General features: G+C 33.2%; 1 non-coding gene across 1 annotated transcript; it reads right to left on the bottom strand.

The window, feature by feature from the left end:
- Positions 1-7,885: 7,885 nt before the first annotated feature.
- LOC112731688 (small nucleolar RNA R71) lies at positions 7,886-7,993 on the bottom strand. The gene has a single exon (XR_003167456.1). It is a non-coding gene; the product is annotated as a small nucleolar RNA R71 (small nucleolar RNA).
- Between the last annotated feature and the right edge of the window lie 1,134 nt (positions 7,994-9,127).

Below are 9,127 nucleotides of genomic sequence, written 5' to 3'. Positions count from 1 at the left end.
TGTATTAACTGCTTAACTTACAATTATTCCAATATGCTTTTCTGTTTCTTTCATACGCCTCTGGAATAAAAGCTTTAACTAACAAGGCGAGGAAAAAATTAATTCTAATAACAACTGAACTCGTAAACAAATTCTTCTTTGCTTCTGCAGCTTCGCAATAAGCCTTCACACTTGTAGCTGAAAGGGTTGGAAAGAGGGGGTAAGAACTGGGAAGTTCTTAATAGGATCGGGGTTAGAAGTTAAATTCATTTTACGATTATTAGCCATCAGCAACAAGCAACAAAATACATTCAACTTAACAAATAAGGAACACAAAAGTCAAACAATCATAAATTACATACAAAGAACCCATCCATATACATAGAAAACACATCACAGAGAAATATGCATAAACATGTATAATGCATGTTTGTCCTATTTAGGTCATGAGCTCATGTGTCAGTTTACACCTTGCAACTCGACATTACGTAAGAACTAGTCTCAGATATGATTTTCCGTTGTGTCATTCGTGCATACATGTCTATGATTAAGAGTAACATTAGTTCGGGACTACCGACAATCGACGTAAAGTTCGGTGCCATAATATACACACAAGGGAAAAACAGTGATCCTCAGTTCGTGGGCATCCCCAAGATCAACACACAACAGTTTCTGAGTTATTCCCGTAATCAATGATTATCAATTCGTGGGTTATCCTCATAATCAATGATTATTAATTCATGGGTATTTCCGCCTTTAAACATTTGGCACTAAGGCCCAAACAGCAATCATGTTTCATCTGCTCTCATGTGGTAGACAGTATTTTAGAGTATTTTTATCTTTGGTCTCTACTCTCCTGTGACAGAGATCTGCTCTCGTGTGATAGACATCCCTTTAGTTAATATATTCTTCTCTTTTCTGTCCCTTTCTTTCCTATGCCAGAAGTTCTTTAGATTCTTTTAGTCTTCTCTCTCTACTCTACTGTGGCAGAGATCCTTTTAATCTTTTTCTTTCTTTTCTTTTCTTTCTTCTTCTTTTCTTTTTTATTATTCTCTTTTACTTTCTTACATTTCAACAATATAAATTATCTTCGCACTCTTCCCTCGCCTTTTTCTAAATGTGTTATGATAAGAAAATCATAAGATTCTTAACTTTGTCTTTCCAACGCTTTTGGAAAATCTTATTGTTTTATCTTTCTTTCTTATTTAATATAAATAACTTTAATAGAATATAATAATAAAAATATATTAGTTAAATTAGTATAAGTAATAATATTGATTAAAGATTAGTAATATCCAATATTTTTATTTTAATATAAAAAACCATTTTGTAAGGCTTTATTCTTAAATTTTAGAAATTCTGTTTCAAATATCAAGCTTTTAAATATTTTATTTTTTAATCCAACATTTTATAAAATCACTAATTTAACTTCATATTTCCAACAAAAACCTTGAACTTTTATAAAATATCCATTTCACCCCTGAACTCTTACTTATTACTCAAAATACCAGCAAAATTTATATAATTACTATTTTTAACCCCAATCTTTTATCAAATTATATTTTCACACTCGAAAATAATTTGTGTTAGTGACAAACACTCCTTCTCAAAACTAAAATCTTTTCTTGTGATCTTTCAAAATGTATACTTGATTTTAAATCCGTTTTCGAGCTTTTCGGTTACCAAGTTTTCACAGAGTTCACTTGAACCTTGCAACCACCAAATCTTTATCAAAATTTTCATTAAATCATACTTGAGATCAGCTCCAAATTCATCAATAACAACTCGGTCATGGGCTTTTCTTGTTAACCGAATCATAAAGCTTATTAATCATCAAAATTTCAACAAAAATAAAGCACAATCTCATTCAATTTCAAGCAATAATCATCAAAACATTTGCATTCAAGATTATCTTTAGACTTTAACATAAAACATTTGCATTCAACAATATGAAAGTACTTAAGATTGGGTGGTACTCCTTTCCAAAGCTCATATGGCATTTTCTTTAAAAAATTTTCTAATGATAGTTTGATTCAAAATGTAACAAGCTGTGTTCACAGGTTAAACCCAAAGGAATTTAGAAATTTCATTTTCACAAAGCATAACCCTAGCCATTTCTTGAAGGCTTCGATTTGTCCTTTCAACAACTCTATTTTGTTGAGGTGTTCTAGGATATAAAAAATTATGTGAAATTCCAAATTCATCACAAAATGATTCAAAGTCTTGATTTTCAAAATTCTTTTCCATGATCACTTCTCGTGGAAACAATTTTCAAATATTTTTCATTTTGAATCTTTTTGCATAGAGTTGAAGAAGCAATGAAAGCATTATTTTTAAGAGTCAAGAAAAGAATCCATCCAAACTTAGTATAGTCATCCAACACCACTAAGCCATAGTGCTTACCACCAAGACTTTGAGTCCTTGTAGGACCAAAAAGATCAATATGTAGCATTTTCAATGGTCTTTTGGTTGAGATGTCATCCTTGGATTTGAAAGAATTTTTAGTTTGTTCACCCAATTGACATTCATCACAAGCGATGTCTTTGTCAAATTTTATTTTAGGAAGACCTCTAACCAAATTCTTTTTCACACGCTTAGAAATTTGAAACATGCTTTCATGTCGCAATTTCTTGTGCCATAACCAATTTTAAGATTTCATGGAAGTAAAATAGGCCACATTTTATTCTTTTATTTCCTCTAAAGTTAGTCCATACACATTATTGCATCTTTTAGCTTCAAACAATATTTCACCGATATATTTATTTTTTTTTTTCATACAACACCAAGCATTCCAATTTCTTGAAAATAACTAAATAACATAAATCATATAATTGGCTAATTCCTAGAAGATTATGTTTTAACCCATCAACTCAAAATACATTATCAATGAAAGTTGAGAAATTCTTACCAACTTACCTAAGGCCACAATTTTTTTACCATTGTTACCGAAAGTCACAAAGCCTCCATCGAATTTATCAAGCTTGATGAAGAAATTGGACCTTTCGGTCATGTGTCTAGAGCATCCTGATGGGTGGAAAAATGCCGGTTAAGAATTTTTGATAAAAATAGCGTTGCAAGTACAGCTTTAACTGACGAAATTTCCACTATCAATTTAGAATATGTAACAATTAATAATAAATAACCGGAAGTAGAATCCCGGGTCATTTCCCAAAGAGTTGACACAAGATGCAAATTATTGGCTAGAATTTTTCTGAATATTTTCTTGAAATTTAGAGCGGAAAAGTAAATAGCTAGGAATTAAAGCAATGAATAAATAACAAGACGTGATATGTATTTAAAATTAAAAGGCCTTGGTCAGGGAAGAGAATTGGAGTTTCTATTCTTGTTGTCTTCCCCAAGTATAATAGTAAATGTTCATTGCTTCCACTTAGTTATCCTCTAGCAATTGAAGGAAAGTCAAGTGGGTATCACTAACTCCAGCTCACAAGTCCTAGTCACTTCATGGGGAAGGACTAGAGTTAGTGAGAAATGAGTTAGCCAGCAATTCCCAATTACAGATCAATACTTGAGTATCACAACTCAAGGGACCCCAATTAATCAACTCCCAAGCCAAGTTGGAAGATCTAATCCATTAACATGAATGCCATTTTCATAAACACATAATAGAAGTAAATAAAAGACATGATAATTATGATAAATTATTTAGATTAAAATTAACACTAATAATAAATAACGACGATCAAACAAGAAATAAAGATAAACATAAAAATAATTCAATGCATTAATAAAAATAAAAAATGAGAAGATCCAAATATGAATTCAAAGCAATCAAGTGTAAAAGAGTAATAGGGATATGATGAGCGGATAATTTATACCCTTTTTGGCATTGTTTTTACATAGTTTTTAGTATGTTTTAGTTACTTTTTATAATATTTTTATTAGTTTTTATTCAAAAATCACATTTCTGGACTTTACTATGAGTTTGTGTATTTTTTTATGATTTCAGGTATTTTCTGGCTGAAATTGAGGGACCTGAGCAAAAATCCGATTCAGAGGCTGAAAAAGGATTGCAGATGCTGTTGGATTCTGATTCTCTTGCACTCGAAATGGATTTTTTAGAGCTACAGAAGCCCAATTGGCGCGCTATGAATTGAGTTGGAAAGTAGACATTCTGGGCTTTCTAGAAATATATAATAGTCTATACTTTGCCCGAGATTTGATGGCCCAAACGGGTGTTCAAAGGCAGCCTAAAACTTTCTAGCGTAAAACGCCAGAACTGGCACCAAAACTGGAGTTAAACGCCCAAACTGGCATCCAAGCTGGCATTTAACTCCAAGAATAGCCTATGCACGTGAAAGCTTCAATGCTCAGCCCAAGCACACACCAAGTGGGCTCCGGAAGTGGATTTTTGCACTATCTGCACTCATTTTCTGTGAACCTAGGTTACTAATCTAGTATAAAAACTACTTTTAGAGATTTATTTTATATCTTTTGATCATCTTTGATCTTTTGATCATCTTATGTAACTTTTTACATCTGAAAACCTCTTTGGAGAGGCTGGCCTCACGGCCATGCCTAGACCTTTTTCACTTATGTATTTCCTACGGTGGAGTTTCTATACCCCGTAGATTAAGGTGGGGAGCTATACTGTTCTTCATGAATTAATGCAATTACTATTGTTCTCTATTCAATCACGCTTGATTCTATTTCTAAGATACTCACTCGTACTTCAATCTGGAGAATGATATGATCTGTGACACTCATCATTATTCTCAATTCTATGAACGCGTGCCTGACAACCACTTCCGTTCTATCTGAGCTCAACGTAGTCATTGGGCAACAGCTTGAGTGCGTATCTCTTGGGTATCTAATACACGGACCGAGTCCGTGATATTAGTATCTTCGTGGTATAGGCTAGAACCAATTGGCAGCCATTCCTGAGATCCAGAAAGTCTAAACCTTGTCTGTGGTATTCCGAGTAGGATCTGGGAAGGGATGACTGTGACGAGCTTCAAACTTGCGAATGTTGGGCGCAGTGACAATGTGCAAAAGGACAAGGGTCCTATTCCGACGCTAGCGGGAACTGACAGATGATTAGCCGTGCGGTAGCTGTACTTGGTATTTTTCATCCGAGACGAGAAATCCGACAGTTGACTAGCCGTGCAGAGATCGTACCTGGTATTTTTCATCCGAGAGGATCATACAACTTGCCATGGAAGGGAGCACGCATGATTGGAAAAATACAATAGGAAAGCAGAGGTTCAGAAGCAACAAAGCATCTCCAAACGCTTATCTAAAATTCCAACCAATGAATTACATAAGTATCTCTATTTTATTTTAGGTTTTATTTATCTTTTAATTGTCAAAACCTCATAACCATTTGAATCCGCCTGACTGAGATTTACAAGATGACCATAGCTTGCTTCAAGCCGACAATCTTCGTGGGATCGACCCTTACTCACGTAAGGTTTATTACTTGGACGACCCAGTGCACTTGCTGGTTAGTTGTGCGGAGTTGTGAAAAGTGTGAATCACAATTTCATCCACCAAGTTTTTGGCGCCGTTGCCGGGGATTGTTTGAGTTTGGACAACTGACGGTTCATCTTGTTGCTTAGATTGGGTAATTTTATTTTATGTTTAAGCTTTTTATTTTTATTTTCACAAAAAAAAAAAAACATAAAAATTTTAGTTTTTTAAAAAAATTCAAAAAAAATATTTTTCAGAGTTTTTAAGAACGAATTCTAGAGTTTCATGAGATATGTTGAAGCCTGGCTAGCTGTTAAGCCATGTCTAATCTTTTGGACCGAGGTTTTCACTTTTCATTGTAGAAAGGACATGTCTGTAATTGTTCTGCTAAAGCTTAGCTGGCCATTTGGCCATGTCTAATTCTATTGGACCGAAGCTTTAAACTAACATTGCACGAATCTTGGAATTCTTATTAAAAATTTTGAATTTCTTTATTTTCTTTTTCCAAAATAATTTTCGAAAAATATAAAAAAATTTAATAAAATCATAAAACCAAAAAAATTTTGTGTTTCTTGTTTGAGTCTTGTGTCAGATTTTAAGTTTGGTGTCAATTGCATCTTTTTAATTTTCTTAAAATTTTCGAAAATTCATTATCTGTTCTTCATTGATCTTCAAGTTGTTCTTGATGATTTTCCTTGTTTGATCTTTAATTTTTCTTGTTTTGTGTCTTTTCTTGTTTTTCATATGTATTTTCAAATTATTAGTGTCTAAACATTAAAAATTTTTAAGTTTGGTGTCTTGCATGTCTTTCTTTTCTTAAAAATTTTCAAAAATATGTTCTTGATGTTCATCATGATCTTCAAAGTGTTCTTGGTGTTCATCTTGACATTCAAAGTGTTCTTGCATGCATTATTTGTTTTGATCTTAAATTTTTATGTCTTCTGTCTTTTTGTTGTTTTTCTCTTTCCTCACTAATTCAAAAAATTCAAAAATAATATCTTTCCCTTATTTCACTCATAAATTTCGAAATTTTGGGTTGACTTATCAAAAATTTTTAAAATTTAGTTGTTTCTTGTTAGTCAAGGCAAAATTTCAATTTAAAAATCCTATCTTTTCAAATCTTTTTCAAAATCAAATCTTTTTCATTTTTCCTTCATGTTTTTCGAAAATCCTCCAAAATTAATTTCCAAAATCCTTTTTCTTATTTTTATTTCATATTTTCGAAATTATTACTAACAATTAATGTTTTGAGTAAAAAAAATTTCAAGTTGTTGCTTGCCTATTAAGAAAGGATCAATCATTAAATTCTAGAATCATATCTTTTAGTTTCTTGTTAGTCAAGTAATCAACTTTAATTTCAAAAATAAAATCTTTTTAATTTCCTTTTCAAATCTTTTTCAAAATGAATTTCAATCATATCTTTTTGAAAATTTAATTTCAAAATCCTTTTCTAACTTCTTATCTTTTCAAAATTGATTTTCAAATCTTTTTTCAATTAACTACTTGATTTTTTTATTTGATTTTAAAAGTTTACTAATTCTTACTTTTCTCTCTCTCTCTAATTTTCGAAAAGCCCTCACCACTTTTTCAAAATTCTTTTTAATTAACTAATTGTTTTAAATTCTAATTTTATTTTATTTCTTTTCTTAAATTTTGAATTCTAAGTTATAATTAAAATAAAAAAATAAAAATATTTTTCTTTTGTCTTAATTAAAATTCGAATAACTCTCTCTCTCATCTCTTTCTATTTATTTTATTTAATTACTAACACTTCTCTTTTTCTTAAAATTCGAACCCTCTCCCTCTCTCTGTGTTCGAATTATCTTTATTCTCTCTCTACCTCATTCTTCTATTCTCCAATCTTCTACTCACATAAAGGAATCTCTATACTGTGACATAGAGGATTCCTCTTCTTTTCTATTATCTTCTTTTTCATATGAGCAAGAACAAGGATAAGAACATTCTTGTTAAAGCTGATCCTGAACCTGAAAGGACTCTGAAGAGGAAGCTAAGAGAAGCTAAAGCACAAAACTCTGGAGAGGGCCTTACAAAAATTTTCAAAAAAGAAGTAGAGATGGCAGCCAAAAATAACAACAATGGTGGAGATGCAAGGAAGATGCTTGGTGACTTTACTGCACCATCTTCTGACTTCTACGAAAGAAGCATCTCAATTCCTGCAATTGGAGCAAACAACTTTGAGCTTAAGCCTCAATTAGTTTCTCTAATGCAATAGAATTGCAAGTTTCATGGACTTCCATTGGAAGATCCTCATCAGTTCTTAGCTGAATTCTTGCAAATTTGTGACACTGTTAAGACTAATGGGGTTAATCCTAAGGTCTACAGACTTATGCTTTTCCCCTTTGCTGTAAGAGACAGAGTTGTGATATGGTTGGACTCACAACCTAAAGAAAGCCTGAACTCTTGGGAAAAGTTGGTCAATGCTTTCTTGGCCAAATTCTTTCCACCTCAAAAGTTGAGCAAGCTTAGAGTGGAAGTCCAAACCTTCAGACAGAAGAAAGGTGAATCCCTTTATGAAGCTTGGGAAAGATACAAGCAATTGATCAGAAGGTGTCCTTCTGACATGCTTTCAGAATGGAGCATCTTATGTATATTCTATGATGGTCTGTCTGAATTATCCAAGATGTCCTTGGATCACTCTGCTGGTGGATCCCTTCATCTGAAGAAGACTCCTGCAGAAGCCCAGAAACTCATTGAAATGGTTGCAAATAACCAGTTCATGCACACTTCTGAAAGAAATCCTGTGAATAATGGGATGACTCAGAAGAAAGGAGTTCTTGAGATTGATACACTGAATGCAATATTGGCTCTGAATAAAATATTGACCCAGCAAGTCAATATGATTTCTCAAAATCTGACTGGAATGCAAGCTGCATCCAACAGTACTAAAGAAGCCTCCTCTGAAGGAGAAGCTTATGACCCTGAGAATCCTGCAATGGAAGAGGTGAATTACATGGGAGAATTCTATGGAAACACCTATAATCCTTCATGGAGGAATCATCCTAATTTCTCATGGAAGGATCAACAGAAGCCTAATCAAGGCTTCAATAATAATAATGGTGGGAGAAATAGGTTTGGCAATAGCAAACCTTTTCCATCATCTTCTGAGCAACAGACAGAGAATTCTAAGCAGAGCCTCTCTGAGTTTGTAACCATAGTCTCTGATCTATTGGTGCACGAAATTGTGATCTCAACGACGCTAAAAACTTGGTACGCACGATTATAATCTTAACTCCTTTTCACAACTCCGCACAACTAACCAGCAAGTGCACTGGGTCGTCCAAGTAATAAACCTTACGTGAGTAAGGGTCGATCCCACGGAGATTGTCAGCTTGAAACAAGCTATGGTCATCTTGTAAATCTCAGTCAGGCAGATTCAAATGGTTATGGGATTTTGATAATTAAAATATAATTAAAACAGAAAATAAGATAGAGATACTTATGTAATTCATTGGTAGAAATTTCAGATAAGCGTATGGAGATGCTTTATTCTTTCTGAACCTCTGCTTTCCTAATGCTTCCATTCAATCATTCATACTCCTTTCCATGGCAAGCTGTATGTTGGGCATCACCGTTGTCAATGGCTACTTCCCATCCTCTCAGTGAAAATGGTCCAAATGAGCTGTCACCGCACGGCTAATCATTTGTCGGTTCTCACTCATGTTGGAATAGGATCCATTGATCCTTTTGCGTCTGTCACTAT

This window comes from Arachis hypogaea, chromosome 12 (genome assembly GCF_003086295.3).
Source record: "Arachis hypogaea cultivar Tifrunner chromosome 12, arahy.Tifrunner.gnm2.J5K5, whole genome shotgun sequence".
NCBI lineage: Eukaryota > Viridiplantae > Streptophyta > Magnoliopsida > Fabales > Fabaceae > Arachis > Arachis hypogaea.
This window is presented reverse-complemented; position numbering and strand designations above follow the sequence as displayed.